The sequence below is a fragment of the Pelophylax lessonae genome (genome assembly GCF_965119305.1).
Source record: "Pelophylax lessonae genome assembly, chromosome: 13".
In the NCBI taxonomy this organism is placed as follows: domain Eukaryota; kingdom Metazoa; phylum Chordata; class Amphibia; order Anura; family Ranidae; genus Pelophylax; species Pelophylax lessonae.
The window spans coordinates 13,805,314-13,827,051 of NC_138780.1; positions in this window are offsets into that span (position 1 = coordinate 13,805,314).

Consider the following 21,738-nt stretch of genomic DNA (forward strand, 5'->3'; position numbering starts at 1 on the left):
TGTGTGCTGGATGGGGGGGCAGGCTGTCCCCAAGGATTGCTTGGTAAATGATCAGACGTAACTTGTGCAGATGGCAATGAGGGAGGAGAGAAAATCTAGAAAACAATCTAGGTGCTTTGGACTGATGTAAGTACAGACTGTAGAAGGATATGCCTTGCCCATTTTTCATTTAAGAGGTTTGCAACCACTTTAACAGGTCACTAAATGACAATTGGCAGGTTCATGCCCAGCTATGCTGGCACATCCCTTTGATAAATACACTATATTAAAAAAAGTATTGGGACGCCTGCCTTCACGCACATGAAATTTAATGGCATCCCAGTCTTAGTCCGTAGGGTTCAGTATTGAGTTGGCCCACCCTTTGCAGCTATAACAGCTTCAACTCTTCTGGGAAGGCTGTCCACAAAATTTAGGAGTGCTTTTATAGACCTTGCTTTGTGCACTGGTGTGCAGTAATGTTGGAACAGGAAGGGGCCATCCCCAAACTCCTCCCACAAAGTTGAAAGCATGAAATTGTCCAAAATGTCTTGGTATGCTGACACCTTAAGAGTTCCCTTCACTGGAACTAAGGGGCCAGGACCAACCCCTGAAAAAACAACCCCACACTATAATCCCCCCTCCACCAAATGGTTTGCACCAGTGCACAGAGCAAGGTCCATAAAGACATGGATGAGCGAGTTTGGGGTGGAGGAACTTGACTGGCCTGACCTCAACCCAATAGAATGCTTTTGGGATGAATTAAAGCGGAGACTGTTAGCCAGGCCTTCTCATGCAACATCAGTGCCTGACCTGACAAATGGCTTCTGGAAGAATGGTCAAACATTCCCATAGACACACTCCTAAACCTTGTGGACAGCCTTCCTAGAAGAGTTGAAGTTGTTATAGCTGCAAAGGGTGGGCCAACTCAATATTGAACCCTACAGACTAAAACTGGGGTGCCATTAAAGTTCATGTGTGTGTAAAGGCAGGCGTCCCAATACTTTTGGTAATATAGTTTTTAATGACTCATTAACGACTGGAATAGTATCACTGGATTGGCGTAGGGCCAATATGGTGCCTATATTTTAAAATAGATCAAAGTCTTTGCCAAGTAACTATAGACCTGTTAGTTTAACTTCTATAGTTGGGAAGATACTGGAGAGTTTAATAAAAGACCACATAGATGAGTTCTTGCTGGAAAACAATATTTTAAGCAACAGACAGCATGGATTCATGAGAGACAGAAGTTGTCAAACAAACCTGATTTCTTTTTATGAGGAGGTAAGAAAAACCTTGGGCAGAGGGGGTGGCTGTGGACGTGGTATACTTGGATTTTGCAAATGCGTTTGACACAGTTCCCCACACACGGCTAATGTGTAAGGTAAAGTCTACAGGCTTGGAAAGATCGGTTTGTAAATGAGAGGTGGCTCTGGAAATAGACATCCTCCAGAGGTGGTTCCGGAATAGACTCCCTCCAGAGGTGGTTCCGGAATAGACTCCCTCCAGAGGTGGTTCTGGAATAGACTCCCTCCAGAGGTGGTTCTGGAATAGACTCCCTCCAGAGGTGGTTCCGGAATAGACTCCCTGCAGAGGTGGTTCTGGAATAGACTTCCTCCAAAGGTGGTTCTGGAATAGACTCCCTCCAGAGGTGGTTCCGGAATAGACTCCCTCCAGAGGTGGTTCCGGAATAGACTCCCTCCAGAGGTGGTTCCGGAATAGACTCCCTCCAGAGGTGGTTCTGGAATAGACTCCCTCCAGAGGTGGTTCTGGAATAGACTCCCTCCAGAGGTGGTCCCGGAATAGACTCCCTGCAGAGGTGGTTCTGGAATAGACTCCCTCCAGAGGTGGTTCTGGAATAGACTCCCTCCAGAGGTGGTTCCGGAATAGACTCCCTCCAGAGGTGGTTCTGGAATAGACTCCCTCCAGAGGTGGTTCTGGAATAGACTCCCTCCAGAGGTGGTTCTGGAATAGACACCCTCCAGAGGTGGTTCCGGAATAGACTCCCTCCAGAGGTAGTTCTAGCTAGCTCAGTAGATTGCTTTAAAAAAAAGTCCTGGATTCTTTCCCAGATGTACATAGTATAATATCATGCTTTGCTGGCACTTTTTTTGCCTTCCTCTGGATCAACTGCGCGTAAAGGGTTGTGTATATGGGATTGTATGGATGGTTTTTCATTACTGTTTTTTATTGGTTGAGCCAGATGGACTTGTGTCTTTTTCCAACCTGGCTAACTATGTAACTATGTAATACAGTGATCAGTGCCTAAAAAATGCACTGTCACTGCACTAATGACACTGACAGGGACAGGGTTAACATCAGGGACGATCAAAAGGTTAAATGTGTCCCTAGGGGGTGCTTGCTACCTGTGGGGGGGTTGCACTGATTGGAGGAAGACAGAGATTCCTGTTCCTTCTTAGCAGAAACACAAGATCTCCATCTTGTCCCCTTGCAGATCTGCGATCTGCCTTGTTTACATAGGCAGATTGCTGTTTTGCCTCTCCCAGGGATGATCGCGGGTGGCCGGTAGACCCGTTGATTGACATCCCCACTAGCCAATCACGGCATGATCACGCCTCCGGTGGTGTGATGGCGCCATCTAGTGGCTATTGAACGAAATGACGTATAGGTACGTTGTTTCGTGCAATAGCGCCACTTTGCCGGAGTATGTATGCGGCAGTCGGTCTTTAAGTGGTTAATTGGAGTGTAAGCTCTGGTGTACCTATGGATGCCCGCGTGTATTTTATATCATAGACTGTTGTGTTTTCAAAGGGAAATTTTTAAAAATTGTTTTGTGTTTTTTTTTTATATTTGCACATCCATGTATTGTATTTTTAGGCACTGCAGGGTGGTGTGATGGCGCCATCTAGTGGCTATTGAACGAAACAATGTATAGGTACGTTGTTTCGCGCAATAGCGCCACTTTGCAGGAGTATGTATGCGGCAGTCGGTCAGCAAGTGGTTAATTGGAGTGTAAGCTCTGGTGTACCTATGGAGGCCTGTGTGTATTTTATATCATAGACTGTTGTGTTAACAAAGGGAAGATGTATAAATCGTTTTTTTTTTTTTTTTTGTTTGTTTTTTTTATATTTGCACATCCATGTATTGTATTTTTAGGCAATGCATGGTCGGTGCTTGGAAGAAGGGACAGTGTTGGGCAGTGCTGAAGAGGTAAATGGGCTCCAGCCCTGATTGGCTAGTACAATAATGGTTCTGGTCTGCCAAAAACCGGATTATTCAATATCGGCGCACATGCCAATACGTGGAAGAATCTGTGAAACTGTCCTTTTTTTTTTTCACGGATCTGAATTTTTTTTATATATTTTTTTTATATATTTTTGCATTTGCTCAATAGCTTTCATATCAATAATGTTTTATTCTATTAGATTAATGGCAGCTAAAGCCTTAACAAGTCACAGACAGCATTTTCATGCTTCTCTGTCTACTGCCTTGCTTCGTTCACAGAGCTCAATAACTGAAGTTGAATTTCAATCAGAGAGAGGGAGTCTGAAAGCAAACAGCATCTGTGAAAATGCTCTGTGTCATGCATGCGTTCTGTAAATGTTTGTTTTGTTTAATACAGAAAAGTTAAACAAAAAAAAGATGTAAAACAGTTTTGAAAATTAAGAACTTTATTAACCACTTGCCGACTGCCTAACGCCGATCTACGTCGGCAGTCAGCCGCTCACAGGCAAAGTGACGTAGGGCTACGTCACTAGCTTGTGAGGGTCTAGGGAGCGAGCGCGCGCCCCCGGAGGCGCGCTCCCGCTCCCGCGTGGTCACGGACCCCCCCGCGCGTGTGACCGGCGGACCCGATGTCCGCCGGTCACTCGGCGATCGGCGGGGGAGAGGGAGAATGTCAGGCAGCTTGTGTAAACAAGCCACCTGTCATTCTCCTTGCTGTTAGGATACTGATCACTCGGATCTAGTATGTAGATCCATTGATCAGTGTCCTTACAGCTCAAGCCCCAGCCAATCACAGTAGAAAGCACGCCCCTAGGGATACACACAGCCCCTCCCTCCCAAATAAAGTTAACCCCTTCACTACCAGTGTATTTTTACAGTAACAGTGCATATATATAGCACTGATTACTGTAGAAATGTCACTGGTAACCCCAAAAGTGTCAAAAATGTCAGTCAAGGGTCCGATCTGTCCGCCCCAATGTCGCAGTACCGCAAAAAAAATCGCAGATCGCCGCCATTACACGTTAAAAAAAAAACAACAAAAATGACAGAAATCTTTCCCTTTGTTAGTAAACGCGATAACTTTTGCGCAAACCAATCAAAATACGCTTTTTGCGATTTTTTTTACCAAACATAGGTAGCATAAAACAAATTGGCCGAAAAAGTAAAAAAATTTTGATTTTTAAATTTTTTTTTTGGGGAATTTCATATAAAAAAATGTGAAAAATATTGCTATTTTTACAAAATTGACGCTCTTTTTTTGTTTATAGCGCGTGATCAAAAAATCGCACAGGTGATCAAATACCACCAAAAGAAAGCTCTGTTTGTGGGAAAAAAAGGACGCCAAATTCGTTTAGGTACAGCGTCGCACGACCGCGCAATTGTCCGTTAAAGTCACGCAGTGCCGAATCGCAAAATACCCCCTGGTCGGAATGGGGGTAAAATCTTCCGGGGCTTAAGTGGTTAAAAAAAAAAATGCCTTCACAGTATAAGGCCTCAGGGACACGGGGACCTGGGGAACCCCTGTTGAAATTCCAAGTGGCAACTCTCTTATGTAACCACTTAAAAAACCCCCCGTCGCAGTTTTTTCTGCGGTTGGTCGGCTTTGTCCCATGAAACGGCGTAGCTGTACGTCGCTTCGTGAGGCCGCTAGCGCGGGGCGCGTGCCCATTCGCCAGAGAGGAAGCCGATCAGCGGGTCCGTTGGCCGCGATTGCCGCCGGGCACCCGCGATCGCTCCTCGTGGAGACAGAACGGCGGTCTGCGGTTGTTAACGCGGCAGACCGTTGTTCTGTCAGCGATAAAAACAGAGATCCTGTGTTCCTCTTATTTGAGAACACAGGTCTCTGTGTAAATGCAGAAAGCCCCCCCCGTAATTAGAAAACACCCCCTAGGTATTTTTATTGAATTTTTTTTTGCAAAATATAGGTTCAATAAAAATATTTTGGAAAAAAAAAAAAAGAAAGCACCCCATAGGGACCCATTTAACCCTTTGATCACCCCTGGTGTTAACCCCTCCCCTGCCAGTGTCATTAGTACAGTAACAGTGCATATTTATAGCACTGATTACTGTAGTAATGTCACTGGTCCCCTCCAAAAGTGTCAAAAATGTCAGTCAGGGGTCCGATCTGTCCGCCGCAATGTCGCAGTCCCGCTAAAAATCACAGATCGCCGCCTAGTTAAAAATAAATAAATAAATAAAAATGACATAAATCTTTCCCCTAGTTTGTAGACGCGATAACTTTTGCCCAAACCAATCAAAATACGCTTATTGGGATTTCTTTTTACCCAAAAATATGTGGCAGAATAAAAATTGGCCTAAAATGATAAAAAAAAAATGTGATTTTAATTTTTTTTTTTTTATTATTGGGAATGTTATATAGCAGAAAGAGAAAAAAAAACATTTTTTTTTTTCTTTCAGAATTGTCACTCTTTTTTTTGTTTATAGCGCAAAAAAAAAAATAACAATCACACATACCACCAAAAGAAAGCTCTATTTGTGGGGGGGGGAAAAATGGGAATGTTTTAAAGCAGAAAGTAAAAAATAAATATAATAATTAATAATATTGAAAAAAATATATATATTTTTTACTTTCTGCTTTAAAACATTCCCAATAAAAAAAATGTAATTTTTGTAGTCTGCTACATATTTTTGGTAAAAAAAAAATTCCAATAAGCGTATATTGATTGGTTTGCGTAAAAGTTATAGCGTCTACATTAGGGATAGATTTAGTGACTTTTTATTTTTTTGAATATTTTTTTACTAGTAATGGCGCTGATCAGAGATTTTTAGTTGGACTGCGACATTGCGGCGGACAAATCTGGCACTAGGTGACATTTTTGGGGGACCAGTGACACCAATACAGTGATCAGTGTGTCGGGCCTGTTGGGGGTTATTAAAATAATAATAGGTAAAAAGAAAAATGATTTTAAAAGCCATGTATATTTCATATTATGCATATAAGAGATTCTGAACAGGATGGCGTCCATCTTGTTTTTAAGGTGAAACAAAGTTCATATATACTTGTTAAACAAAATGTCTCTCACAGGCTTACAATAGGGTCCTTTACTTTCAGCAGACATTTATATTTTCTTTTGTCATAAATAAGCTTATACATTGACATCTCTATCAGATAACAGATGTTAAGGGGATGGTAGTGTCAGTCTGTCTATAAGTATTTAACAATAGACAATGGCTCAGTGTTTTTCAGCATACATTTAAAGATGAACCATATAAGTTTTCATAGATACATTATTATATGTGAGAAGATATTAGCTATAATTATGTCATTATATTATGTAAGGCATATACATATATATTTAGGAATGTTATATCACATTTTGGGTTTATATTCTCAGTAATAATCTTACTTAGAATTCTTTTTCTAATAAGTGTAAGGACATATGTATCTCGTCACTAGTTGCCTCATTTCAGAGAAGTCTAGTCTAAGTGCTCAAGGTGTTGTAAATCCTACAGGCCAGACATCTTAATTGACAGTGTAAGACATGGTCAAATAAGTAATTGCTTTTCACTAGCCGACAGGTCAATAGGTCATCAGATAACAAATTGTTTTAATTATATTAAATACAAAATCTAATGAACGGTACAATACTGCCCTCTGGAGACGAAATACCAGGTGCAGTCTTGAGATAATTTGAAATATTCCAATATAAAAATATTATATTGTCTTAAATAATATAATTATTGAAATGGCATTACTTGCCAAGATGAATGATGGAAATACAGGTGAACATTTATGTATGTACTGGGAGTCTGGATAAAGTTTTATGTTGTGTTTTATGATTAATCTTACATATAGAGGAATCATCCTTAATTTTATTAGACCAAGTATGGGGTTAATTATAAAAAGGGGTGTGTCTCTGACCTCACTAGTTTAGGTATAGAATATCCCGACCAATAGGGATAATGTTTCATCCCTCTGGGTTTTACTTATGGTAATTTTTATAGCTCTTTGTTCTTACCATATAAAAGACCAACCCAGATATGAGATAGGGACACTTTACACTACTGACAACACACCTCACACTTACATCACACACGCTAATACATTACTCGATAGACTCATTCAGACATACTCTACCTTGATCCACATCATTCATCTGAAACTTGGAGGAAACTCCTCCCTCACTGGCATCCATCTTAGGACTCTGGTAACACCATCTTAAGTGTGGTAATTATGCCTTGCTATGTTATTTGATTTTATTCAACAATTGTTTATTCCTTCCTTATATGTTTTATATTGCATATTTAAGGGTAATGAGATTACAATCCCAGCCGTATAAGCCATGGTAGATTTTTTTCTAAAAAGCTGATTTTTGTTTTTATACATTTTTATTAATATCAGATTAAGTGCATTATTTGCAATTTTAAGTCTTCCGTTTTGCACGGCTTATTCTCATTCCTTCTGCAGTGGAATGACTTTGGGCCCTGTGATTCGCAGACCATTGTAGTCTGTTTATATAGAACATTAATTTATGGCTTATACTATACCTGGGAAGAAATGGTAATCTTGCTTTCACTTTGTTTTTGTTTCACTTTGTTTTAGTTTCACTTTCATTATTGAGCTAAACATCACATTGCATTGATTATTTGAAGTTAGTATTTTATGTAGAGTTATTTTTATGTGTCACTTCTGGTTTGATCATATATTGTGTTTGCATGTCTTGAGAATAAATATTTTTATATATATTCCACACTGTAGACTGTACTCACTAAGATTGGTATATGCTTTTAAAAAGAAATTAATCAATTAAAAAGAATTCACGACATTGATTTATGGCAATAGGTGAAGACTCTCCTTTTTCACAGATCTTTGCTTATTAACCATAAATACACTGCTATATTCAGAGCAGTATAAATATTCTGACATAAGTACGAGCGCAAGATATTTATTATTAAATATTCTTACATATAATGGAGGCCCCAGTGAGATAATTATTGATTTCTTACATATGCCAATCATAATATTGATCAGGTGACATAATCAATAACTTAAAAAAAAAAAAAAATTTTTTTTTTTGGAATTTTTTTTATTAATTGTAATGTGATAGAAATGCCTTTAAAATGTCTACCGCAGGTAATGTTCATGCTGCCAACTCTGGCAAGGTGTCAGTCCCTAGTGGTAATGCCACAACCCCAGTAGATTTGGCACAGATCAAAATGTGTGGAAACACCTCTCTGAGTCTGAAATGGTGTAATATGTAAATGCTGGTTAGAGTCATATATCAAAATCCTCAAAAGTCGGGCCAATAAAGGGCATCTGACATGGGTAGAGGACAACCTGTATGTATGAACTCACCAATAAGCTTATCTAACACCAGAAGACGTCAGGAAGTGTGATCACATACTTTTAGAGTCATGGCCAATCTTACTATATCTGTGTGAGGAACTGCACCACAAGGCTCAGCAAAAAGGAGTTTAGTAAAGTTTCAATCTCAACTCCAAATAAATGAGAGAATGAGATTAGGAACCTCTTTGAGCAGGTGAAAGTAACCTCTATTGGGACACATCAGTTAGAGAATGTAGCGTGAAACTGCAAAATAAAGTAGAATTGTGACAGAAGTCTTATCACAAGTAACCTGTAATGAAAGTAAACATGTGAAAGTGAAATGTAAATGATTAATGCAATAATTAGGAAGTTTTGAGCAAGGAAAAATGTTTTCTAGCAAAAAGTTGCCGAGTAACCAGCAGTGGAAAATGAAAAAAAAAAAAAATGTAACAGTCAAGTCATGACGGGAACTCATAAGTAAATCAATAGCAGAGTTCCATAAGGTCATCGTGTCCATGTAAAAGGGTAATGCTTAATTAGTCCTGCTTTTTAAATATTAAATAATTATTCATAGACCCAGATATGATTCCCAGTCTGATGGTTATGACCCAGACAAGGGGGGGAATCAGGCAAAGAGTCCATGTCCTACCCCAGCCATATTCCTAATATAGGAGGGCAGAAATTGGGCAGCCATGCATAAATAGGTATGAGTCATATCAGGTCATTGCAAAAAGACTAGCACCCCTAAAAAGACACCATAAACCTCCATAAGAATTTAAAAAGTTTTTAAAAAGAGTACTGTCCTGATTTTTGTCATGAAAAGGTCCTTAGACATTGTCTTAAACATTATTGATTACCCTGAGGCCTATGAAAACAACTGTCTGTGTTTTGCTTGCAGGGTGTCATTTAAAATGCAGCCCATATGAAACTTTACTGCTGCTAGAGCTGTTATCTACAATTTAAAATGTACACAGCACCAAAGGCCATTGAATTTTTTATTTTTTATTTGCTGTACTCAAAAGTGCCTAACACCCTTCAATGAAGGAGCCTGAGTACAACCATTTGGGATTTAAATCCCTATGCTTTGAGGCATTGCCCATGCACATAATAATAAAAAGTTTGGCAAAGGAGCAAGATATGCCACCTAGGCCCCAAGGGGACACCGGATACCTTAAGGAGGACACCGGACATCCCATCAACAAGGGGGGGGACACCCATACATAAATAGGGATTTGCCCCATCCTAGGGCTCCCCAAAATCCTCGGGAAAATTAAGTGACATTTAGGCCCAGACCTCACGCCAGAACCGCGTAACTGGTTCTGATGGGGATCTGTCCCATATGTCTAAACCCGAGAGACATAGGCACCGCAGGAGGCGGAGCCAATAATTCAATTCTAAAAAGTTTTCAGCTGAGTAGAAGCCAAATTGATCAGCTGATCATTTGGTTCACTTTGGGCGCTGCAGCCCAGAATTAAAAAAATTCCTCTTTAGGAACAAATCCTGTGTCCAACCAAAGGCCACAAAATCCTTAAATGCCCAAGTGGTAAGGAATCAGAAGGGATACACTGAATAGAGGCATAGGATACAGAGGTTCTAACACCTTTTTATCCCAGGTCACAGCATTGAGGATCCTGAAATCCCTGTCAGGGGGGGATCTTGGTTGTGAGATACTAACTACCCTCCTATTTTTCAGTGGTCACTTCATCCCTCTGACTCAAACAGGTCGCTTAAAGCGGACACATTTTGAAAAATCGCCAATGACGGTGATACCAAGGAGGATCAAACCCTTATGACGTAATGCAGTCAAGAGGTTAAAGGTTGTATACGGTAACCAAGAAGGAATCCTCAATGCCAGGTAGTTTTATTGCCTCCAATAAATTGCATTGATGCCCCATAGGGGGAGATATTATATATTTTTTTTCCTAAGTAGTAGGTAAATTTTAACAAAATATTGTATTATTTTATCATTGTCCAATGTGTAGTTTCCATGGTGATAAATACATCCCCATGTTAATAAGCCCCAGAAGTCAGTCGCCCTAGGAAAGGTTGCATATATAGTCTCACCTTCCCTGGTGTCATAAAAGGACTGATCACACGGTGGACTAAAGGAAAACTCTGAGAAAGCTTAGGATACCAACATCGCATTGAAATGTCAATTGATAAGAATGTATATTCATACTATATGTTTCATCCAATAGGAAGAGATTAACCTTCCATGCCAGGTCGTTGATTGGTACAGACGATGATGTTTGCCAAAGACACAGCGATCGGATGGGTCATCTCTCCCTAGAGCACAGCTCAGGACGGAACCCCTCATTGCATCAGGTCCCTCTTCAGGAATCAAGCTGCGAGACGCCCCAGATTCTTGTTGACGGAGAGGAAGATTTGTTTCAACAGATCTTTGTGCATTTGATCCGAGGAAATCCATTGAGAGAAATCACACTATCTCCTGTTTTCAGTTGAAGGAGATGTGAGAATGGTGCATTGCTTATGTGAGCAAACCTCAGTCTAGGTGTATGACACTCTAGACCATGCTGAAACCATTCATTATCCAACCAACATCCAAGGTTGAACGTCCAAACAGATTTCTCGGATTCCTGATTGCCAACATCGTTTTACTGCGCTTTGAATGGTAGTTGCTAATGCCATTGCGGAAGTTAATTTCTGTCTCCATCAAGACTTTACAAGCTGATGTTGCAGATTTTCAGGAACATTTGAGTTTCTTTACTAGGAGATCAGAAGTCAAAGAGACTAACAAGGAACAGTTGGTGACATAGCTAACATTGCAAAGTCGCTACGAACTGACATTTTGAACTGATTGTTTTTTTTTCTCTTCTCATTTTTTTTTATTTTACCGATTTACTTAAAAGTTATGAACAATTCCCAATATGAACTATTCTCTTACAAAAAGAGAACAAGACATTTTTTTTTTTCCACTACTCCTTAAAAAGCTTTCTTTCCAGATAGGCCTAAGTTGCTCACTTGTCTACTGGGAAGAAAGGGGGGGGATATGTCGGGCCTGTTGGGGGTTATTAAAATAATAATAGGTAAAAAGAAAAATGATTTTAAAAGCCATGTATATTTCATATTATGCATATAAGAGATTCTGAACAGGATGGCGTCCATCTTGTTTTTAAGGTGAAACAAAGTTCATATATACTTGTTAAACAAAATGTCTCTCACAGGCTTACAATAGGGTCCTTTACTTTCAGCAGACATTTATATTTTCTTTTGTCATAAATAAGCTTATACATTGACATCTCTATCAGATAACAGATGTTAAGGGGATGGTAGTGTCAGTCTGTCTATAAGTATTTAACAATAGACAATGGCTCAGTGTTTTTCAGCATACATTTAAAGATGAACCATATAAGTTTTCATAGATACATTATTATATGTGAGAAGATATTAGCTATAATTATGTCATTATATTATGTAAGGCATATACATATATATTTAGGAATGTTATATCACATTTTGGGTTTATATTCTCAGTAATAATCTTACTTAGAATTCTTTTTCTAATAAGTGTAAGGACATATGTATCTCGTCACTAGTTGCCTCATTTCAGAGAAGTCTAGTCTAAGTGCTCAAGGTGTTGTAAATCCTACAGGCCAGACATCTTAATTGACAGTGTAAGACATGGTCAAATAAGTAATTGCTTTTCACTAGCCGACAGGTCAATAGGTCATCAGATAACAAATTGTTTTAATTATATTAAATACAAAATCTAATGAACGGTACAATACTGCCCTCTGGAGACGAAATACCAGGTGCAGTCTTGAGATAATTTGAAATATTCCAATATAAAAATATTATATTGTCTTAAATAATATAATTATTGAAATGGCATTACTTGCCAAGATGAATGATGGAAATACAGGTGAACATTTATGTATGTACTGGGAGTCTGGATAAAGTTTTATGTTGTGTTTTATGATTAATCTTACATATAGAGGAATCATCCTTAATTTTATTAGACCAAGTATGGGGTTAATTATAAAAAGGGGTGTGTCTCTGACCTCACTAGTTTAGGTATAGAATATCCCGACCAATAGGGATAATGTTTCATCCCTCTGGGTTTTACTTATGGTAATTTTTATAGCTCTTTGTTCTTACCATATAAAAGACCAACCCAGATATGAGATAGGGACACTTTACACTACTGACAACACACCTCACACTTACATCACACACGCTAATACATTACTCGATAGACTCATTCAGACATACTCTACCTTGATCCACATCATTCATCTGAAACTTGGAGGAAACTCCTCCCTCACTGGCATCCATCTTAGGACTCTGGTAACACCATCTTAAGTGTGGTAATTATGCCTTGCTATGTTATTTGATTTTATTCAACAATTGTTTATTCCTTCCTTATATGTTTTATATTGCATATTTAAGGGTAATGAGATTACAATCCCAGCCGTATAAGCCATGGTAGATTTTTTTCTAAAAAGCTGATTTTTGTTTTTATACATTTTTATTAATATCAGATTAAGTGCATTATTTGCAATTTTAAGTCTTCCGTTTTGCACGGCTTATTCTCATTCCTTCTGCAGTGGAATGACTTTGGGCCCTGTGATTCGCAGACCATTGTAGTCTGTTTATATAGAACATTAATTTATGGCTTATACTATACCTGGGAAGAAATGGTAATCTTGCTTTCACTTTGTTTTTGTTTCACTTTGTTTTAGTTTCACTTTCATTATTGAGCTAAACATCACATTGCATTGATTATTTGAAGTTAGTATTTTATGTAGAGTTATTTTTATGTGTCACTTCTGGTTTGATCATATATTGTGTTTGCATGTCTTGAGAATAAATATTTTTATATATATTCCACACTGTAGACTGTACTCACTAAGATTGGTATATGCTTTTAAAAAGAAATTAATCAATTAAAAAGAATTCACGACATTGATTTATGGCAATAGGTGAAGACTCTCCTTTTTCACAGATCTTTGCTTATTAACCATAAATACACTGCTATATTCAGAGCAGTATAAATATTCTGACATAAGTACGAGCGCAAGATATTTATTATTAAATATTCTTACAAGTGCTAAAAAAAAAAAACGCACTGTCACTATATAAATGACACTGGCAGGGAAGGGGTTAACACCGGAGGGCAATCGAAGGGTTAAATGTGTTCCCTGTGAGCGCTTTCTAACTGTGGGGGGAGGAGCTTTGACTAAAGAAAACCACAGATCTCCATTTTCCTCTCTGGCAGAACGGGCGGTCTGCCTTGTTTACATAGGAGACCGCTGTTCTGCCTCTCTACGAACAATCGCTCGGTTCCTGGCGGACATCCTGGGTTCCTGGCCAGATCCTCTCCAAGTCATTAAGGTTTCCAGGCTGACGTTTGGTAACTTGAACCTTTATCTCCCTCCACATATTTTCTATGGGATTAAGGTCTGGAGACTGGCTGGGCCATTCTAGGATCTTAATGTGCTTCTTCTTGAGCCACTCCTTTGTTGGCTTGGCCGCGTGTTTTGGGTTATTGTCATGCTGGAAGACCCATCCATGACCCATTATTAATGCCCTGGCTGAGGGAAGAAGGTTCTCAACCAAGATTTGATGGTACATGGCCCCGTCCATCGTCCCTTTGATGCGGTGAAGTTGTCCTGTCCCCTTAGCAGAAAAACACCCCCAATGCATAATGTTTCCACCTCCATGTTTGGTGGTGGGGATGGTGTTCTTGGGGTCATAGGCAGCATTCATCCTCCTCCTCCAAACAGCGTTCAGTTGATGTCAAAGGGCTCGATTTTGGTCTCTCCTGACCACAATACTTCCATCTACTTCTCCTCTGAATCATTCAGATGTTCATTAGAAAACTTCAGACGGGCCTGTACATGTGATTTCTTGAGCAGGGGGACCATGCCGGTGCTGCAGGATTTCAGTCCTTCACGGTATAGTGTGTTACCAATTGTTTTCTTGGTGACTATGGTCCCAGCCAGGGGAGGACTGGGCCAGGGGGCAGGGGGGCAATTGCCCCCCGGGCCACCCTGATGTCCTGTAAAAAGGCTGCACAGACATGCCTAAAGGATTCCTGGTGAAGAGAAGTAAAAGTTCTCTGCCACTGACCTACTAAGTGCGGGATGAAGACAAAGACAGAGCGCAGGCCTTCCTCCCCAGCATGGATGGTGTAAATTGTGTCTGAGCAGAGGCCGGTTCCATGTCCCACTTGAGACACACCTCCCTTGGCCAGCCCCAACCGAGCTGTCCCAGCTCCACCCAATCTTCCCCCTGCTGACCAGGTTGGAAACCCGGATTCAGCCGGTGAGTAGAGAGTACCTGGAGCAGGGCTTGAGCCTGGAATGGAGATCAGGAGGAGGACGGGAAGAGGGAGAGTGGGAGGGGGGCTGAGTCGCTGCACCATGGGCCTCTGGTTTGTACTTGCCCCCTTGGCTGAAAGTTGCCAGTCTGCCCCTGGTCCCAGCTGCCTTGAGATCATGACAAGATTCTCCCGTATAGTTCTGGGCTGATTCCTCATCGTTCTCATGATCATTGAAACTCTACGAGGTGAGATCTTGCATGGAGCCCCAGACCAATGGAGATCGACAATTATTTTGTGTTTCTTCCATTTGTGAATAATCGCACCAACTATTGTAACCCTCTCACCAAACTGCTTGGCGATGGTCTGGTAGCCCATTCCAGCCTTGTGTAGGTCTACAATCTTGTCCCTGACATCCTTGCGCAGCTCTTTGGTCTTGGCCATGGTGGAGAGATTGGAATCTGATTGATTTATTGATTACTTCTGTGGACAGGTGTCGCTTATACAGGTAACAAGCTGAGATTAGGAGCACTCCCTTTAGGAGAGTCCTCCTAATCTCAGCTCGTTACCTGTATAGAAGACACCTGGGAGAAATATTGCTGATTGATAGGGGATCAAATACTTATTTCACTCATTAAAATGCAAGGAGAGGAAGGATGAGGAGAAGGAAGGATGAGCGGTCGCTGTCATAGGAAGTCCCGCCTCCTATGATAGACAGCAGAGTGGCTGGGACATGTGGCGTCTATCATAGGCGCCGGGACTTCAGATGGCAGTGGCCGCTTGTCCTCCTTTCTCCTCGGCCCAGCCCGCCCCCGCTCTGTGTAATGGCGCAGGCGAGGCTGCAATAACTGACACTGCGCTGACAAGGCTGCAATAATGACACTGCGCTGACAAGGCTGCAATAATGACACTGCGCTGATGAGCCTGTAATAAGGACACTGCGCTGGCAAGGCTGCAATAACTGACACTGCGCTGGTGAGGCTGCAATAACTGACACTGCGCTGGCGAGGCTGCAATAATGACACTGCGCTGGCAAGGCTGCAATAACTGACACTGCGCTGACAAGGCTGCAATAACTGACACTGCGCTGGTGAGGCTGCAATAATGACACTGCGCTGGCGAGGCTGCAATAACTGACACTGCACTGGCGAGGCTGCAATAATGACACTGTGCTGGTGAAGCTGCAACAACTGACACTGCGCTGGCGAGGCTGCAATAACTGACACTGCACTGGCGAGGCTGCAATAACTGACACTGTGCTGGCGAGGCTGCAATAACTGACACTGTGCTGGCGAGGCTGCAATTACTGACACTGTGCTGGTGAGGCTGCATTGCCGGACACTGCGCTGATGAGGCTGCATTCATGGGCACTGTTGAGGCTGCATTCATGGGCACTGGTGAGGCTGCATTGCAGGACACTGCGCTGGCGAGGCTGCATTCATGGGCACTGGTGAGGCTGCATTCATGGGCACTGGTGAGGCTGCATTGCAGGACACTGTGCTGATGAGGCTGCATTCATGGGCACTGGTGAGGCTGCATTGCAGGACACTGCGCTGGCGAGGCTGCATTCATGGGCACTGGTGAGGCTGCATTCATGGGCACTGGTGAGGCTGCATTGCAGGACACTGTGCTGATGAGGCTGCATTCATGGGCACTGGTGAGGCTGCATTGCAGGACACTGTGCTGATGAGGCTGCATTCATGGGCACTGGTGAGGCTGCATTTGATTTAAAAAAAAAAGTTCTGAGTTCAAAGCTGTTTATTTCAAATTTAAACTTTTTTTCCTGAAATTTCCCTCCTAAAATTGAGCCTATTTCTGGCTCTTGTTGTTTACAAGTTAAAATCAATATTTTTGCCAGGGCCCGGTCGCAAGTGTGACCTTTGCGATCCTGGTGTCAGTAGTTTTTATATTTTGGTACTTTGGTACTTTATTTGTATTATTTTTTATCATTTTATTTTATTTTTTACAATGTCACTGACTATGACTCTGTCCATTCAGAAAAGGAAGGAGCTGGTAAATTACATATTTACCGACCCCTTCCTGGTTCTCTATTGTGACACCTCCCCTGCAGCAGCCGGCAGGAAAGAGGAGGGAGCACAGCAGGGGGGGTGGGGGGACCAGGGGAGCACACAGGGGCCCAGAGACAGTGAATTGGATAGGAGGAGTGGCGGGGGCAGCATACAGAGGAACCAATCTCCTCCATTTTCCTCCTGCAGCTACAGGAGGAAAAAGGAGGACAGTGATTTCTCTACATGCTGCCCCCCCCCCCTCCTATCCAGGTGTACAGGGGAGCCGCACAGGCCCCCTGGAGCATGGGGCCCGGTTGCAATTGCAACCCCTGTAGTTACACCCCTCTGACAAGCATGCCTTACTGCATATACAGACTGATTTTACTGTTGTGGGTTTAGTAACACTTTAACTTATCCTTGCTCTGTTCAAAGATTAAAAAAAAAAATGTTGGCTGGAGTTGGGCGTTGAGTGAACACTGAGCAACGGGAATACTTGTCTACATTTCAACCACAATGTTTACAAATCTATGACTCCACTTATTGAAGTTCACTCTCATCAGAAAGGAGTTTTCGAGGCATTGATCAGGTGAATGTATGAGCATTAACTGTGAAATGTGTTTGTGCTAGTGTATTATATTGTGTATATGTAAATTGGTATACTGTATATACGTACAGCATTTTAAAACAGATTATATCATTGGTTATAAAAAATGTAAAATTGAATCTATTTTATTGAAGGAAATAAAATACAAAATATGTGAAGTAAAATCATGTCTTCGTTGTGTGATAAATATATAAATAAAAAAAAAACTGGGATGATCTTTGAGATTCAAGAGGGATCAGGGTGCCCATCAGATGAAGAGGATTGTAGGGGTCAGCTAGAGCTAGAGCTGAAGCTCGCCATCAGATGTGATGACACTTGGTAGCCAGATATGACAACAAGGGTCTGCCTCAACGCGTTTCACCAGTGCGGAGTCTTCAAGAAGGGCTTCCTCAAGACGCTGCATTTAGTTTGTTTTCAACCATTGTAAGTACAATTCAGAAGGTCACTATATGATAAGTGTGCATGCGAGTGAAAGTGCTGGAACCTTTTACATATATTTTTACTGTCATATAAGCGCTTCATACACTTAAAGGGGCAGATTCACATTTTATTTATATAAGATTTGTGATTCATTCTTTCACTGTTGAATTAGTCTATGCACAGAGTGAGGCGCCATCTAGGGGTTTTCATGTATTATATATTCAAGTTGAAGGGATTGTTTAGGTCAGTGTTTCTCAACTCCGGTCCTCAGGGCTTTTAAGTATTACCTTGGGGAGATGCAGACTAGAATACTGTTGAAAAAGACTTAAATCAAAAATCCCCAATGGAATCACGAATTTAGTATAAGTAGCGCAGATAGCTCACATATCATTAATCAATTAATGACAGGCAAATAAAAGGTCCTTTCAATGTTTCATATATACATATGAGAAATTTCACATATAAACGTCCATCTTTAAATATACAGGGAAAATGGTCTTGCAACAATCCTTTCCACTAAGTAGGGGTCACCAGTGTATTATGGGGTCACCAAACTGCAAATCCTCCACCGTTGTGATAAAAAGAGGGGGATGGCAACTCACCAGAACATATGGCCCACCTATTCTCATAGGACAGGCAAACAAGCTTAAACACAAGTCTCCCTCTTGGATCAGCTGCAACTGCAGACCTAGGCACTCATCCCTGATGGTCTTTAGGCTGTATCATGCGTCCATTTTCCTCACGATGTTTCACCCATCCAGCAGGTATAGGAAAAACAAAAAGGAGTCGCACTAGTGTGATATTGCATAAACCACTTCACACTTTATTTATCACAAACCCAAATAAAATGCACGCACAAACGCAAGGAAATATCAATCCTCCATAATCAAATGTAATCCAAGTAACACGGGTGCACTGGTAGGCGATGTTGGTCTAGCTCACCCTCTCCACGCTGATGTTCCGGACCTCCAAAGCCTCCGTACGTGTCACCCAGGTACTTCCGGTCGCCGTAAGGTTCATGCTCTGACGCGTTTCGTCATTTCCGAGTTCTTCGAAGGGCGTGAACCTCACGGCACGTCTCCCGGATATATACAGGGAAATGCTGACACTTCTGACGTCACAATGGTGGCACACCCACTTATGTTAATCTACTCTGTTAAAAAATAGTCGAGAGTACTTCCGCCCGTACTTGACTGATGAATGATCACAGGCTCTTCCGCCCATACCCGTGTCACAATCCGGATACAATATAAGAAGCCCAGAATATCAAGGCTTACTTCTAGATACTCGTACCGTATATATTAGGCGGGAATAAAGGAATTAGCAATTAAAACTACTCCCCTCAGTGTGTTAACATTCCTGCATTAAATCAGCTTACAGCAAGTGTCAGTACTTATATAAAATTATAATAATAATATATTCACGCATAAATTAAAACAAATACATAATAAATGCAATGAATGCTGCCAATCATGATAAAATTCTCAAATATTGGAGTCTAAAATAAATATATATATGTATATATATATATAATATATATAAATAGCATATTATATTATATTGCTGTTTGGTGATATTTATATATATATTTTTTGAGACTAGAATACTGCAATCACTGAGCAGCAAATGATATCACCTGCGATGTATTTCAGTTTTCTTGCAAACCTGGCCTGTTAGTGTGCCCTGAGGACCGGAGTTGAGAAACACTGGTTTAGGTTACACTTCAGGGTAAATTTAAGAGATTACACAAATAGATTGTATAGTGTATGGCCAGATTAACCTGCAGAGGCTGCTTCATTTCAGGAAAGCTATCCCATTGGTGGTGCAGGCGGTACATTTTATCCTTCTTTTCTTTTCTGGTCTGGACCAGCATCTGGCCTTAAGTGCTATCAATGGGTAGGCAGGTTCAGGTTTCCTCTCTGACCTGTAGGGGGCACTATGCTATACGTACAGTTGGAATGGAGTCTGTTAGAGCAGGGATTCCCAAACTATGGCCCTCCAGTTTTTCAGGAACTACAATTCCCATCATACCTAGTCATGTCTGTGAATATCAAGAGTTTTACAATGCCTCATGGGATGTGTAGTTCTGCAACAGCTGCAGGGCCGTAGGTTGGGAATCCCTGTGTTAGAGGAATTGTCCCCTTGTGGACTCCTTTAGGGTCTCAGGGAAGTAAGCTTATCAATTGAAAGCTGCAACCGCTGGGGATCGCTGGCAGCCATCTATACTGGGAACCTAATATATAGGGTCTTCTGCCTCATTTGGGCGTGCATGGAGTGAGTGGTAGGTTAGGGACAGAGACTTTTCTGCTGAGGGAAAGTACATAGTTCAAGGATAGGTTCCTGGTGCGTAGGGTCTGCTCAGGGACAACCTCTGCCTTCCCAGTATCCAAAAAAGTAACGTGAGGCTCTTCCCATAAGCGTTACAGTGCCGCCCTGGTGTACCGCAAACCAATACCCCTCCAGCAGATGTCCTCCAGTAATACAGGCCCAAGCCTGGTGATGCTGTGCAAATACCAACTGCTATATTGCCTTATATCTGTGCCTACAAAGACTGCCTTTATTCATGACTGTTAACTTATATATTATCTACAAGATAAATTACCACATCAAGTAGTTGCAGTAGTAGTAGCGGTCCCTCTCAGATTGGGTTCCCAGGCTTATGACCCACCTACACACAGGCAACTATTAACCCTGGCCTTTTGTTTTAAGCCTGGTTCACACTAGATGTGGTTCGAATTCACATGCACCACATCAAAATCGCAACCCGTTCATGCAAACCAATTATGTTGAGTATTAGGTATGTTAACCGGTTGCCGACCGCCGCACGACTATTTACTGCGGCGGTCAGCCCCGGCCAGGCAAAGTGACCTATATATACGTCACTAGCCTGGGAGCCAATAGCGTGTTCCTGCCTCGGCTCGTTCACGGACACCTCCGTGCGTGTGACCGGCGGACCCGATGTCTGCCGGTCACTCGCGATCGTCCGCTGTGAAGGGAGAAAGGCAGGCGGCTAATGTAAACAAAGCCGCCTGTCATTCTTCCCTGTGTAAAAGCACTGATCTAACGGTCCTGCTATGTAGGACCGTTGATCTGTGCTTTTACACACACAGCCACATCCCTGCACAGTTAGAAGCACGCCCCCTAGGGACACACATAATCACTGCATCTCTAATAAAGTTAACCCCTTCCCTGCCAGTGTCATTTTTACAGTAACAGTGCATATGTATAGCACTGATTACTGTAGTAATGTCACTGGTACCCCCAAAAGTGTCAAAAATGTCAGTCAAGGGTCCGATCTGTCCGCCGTAATGTCGCAGTACCGCAAAAAAAATCGCAGATCGCCGCCATTACTCGTTAAAAAAAAAACAAACAACAAAAATGACAAAAATCTTTCCCTTAGTTAGTAAACGCAATAACTTTTGCGCAAACCAATCAAAATACGCTTATTGTGATTTTTTTTTTTACCGAACATAGGTAGCAGAAAACAAATTGGCCAAAAATTTAAAAAGATTTTGATTTTTACATTTTTTTTGGGGGGAATTTCATATAAAAAAATATGAAAAATATTGTTATTTTTGCAAAATTGTCGCTCTTTTTTTGTTTATAGCGCATGATCAAGAAATCGCACAGGTGATAAAATACCACCAAAAGAAAGCTCTATTTGTGGGAAAAAAAGGACGTCAAATTCGTTTAGGTACAGTGTCGCACGACTGCGCAATCGTCCGTTAAACTCAAGCAGTGCCGAATCGCAAAATACCCCCTGGTCAGGAAGGGGGTAAAATCTTCCGGGGCTTAAGTGGTTAAGTTAATGACTCCCCGAAATTGGTTTACAAAACAGTGAGATTTGCAGAATAAGATTGCATGGATGTTAACACCGCATCAGTGTGAACCCGGCCTTAATTTCTGGGTTAAGGCGCTTGTGCAGGGTGTTGAGCACATTGTTCCCCCTGTGAGACCTTTGCCTGGTTCTCTT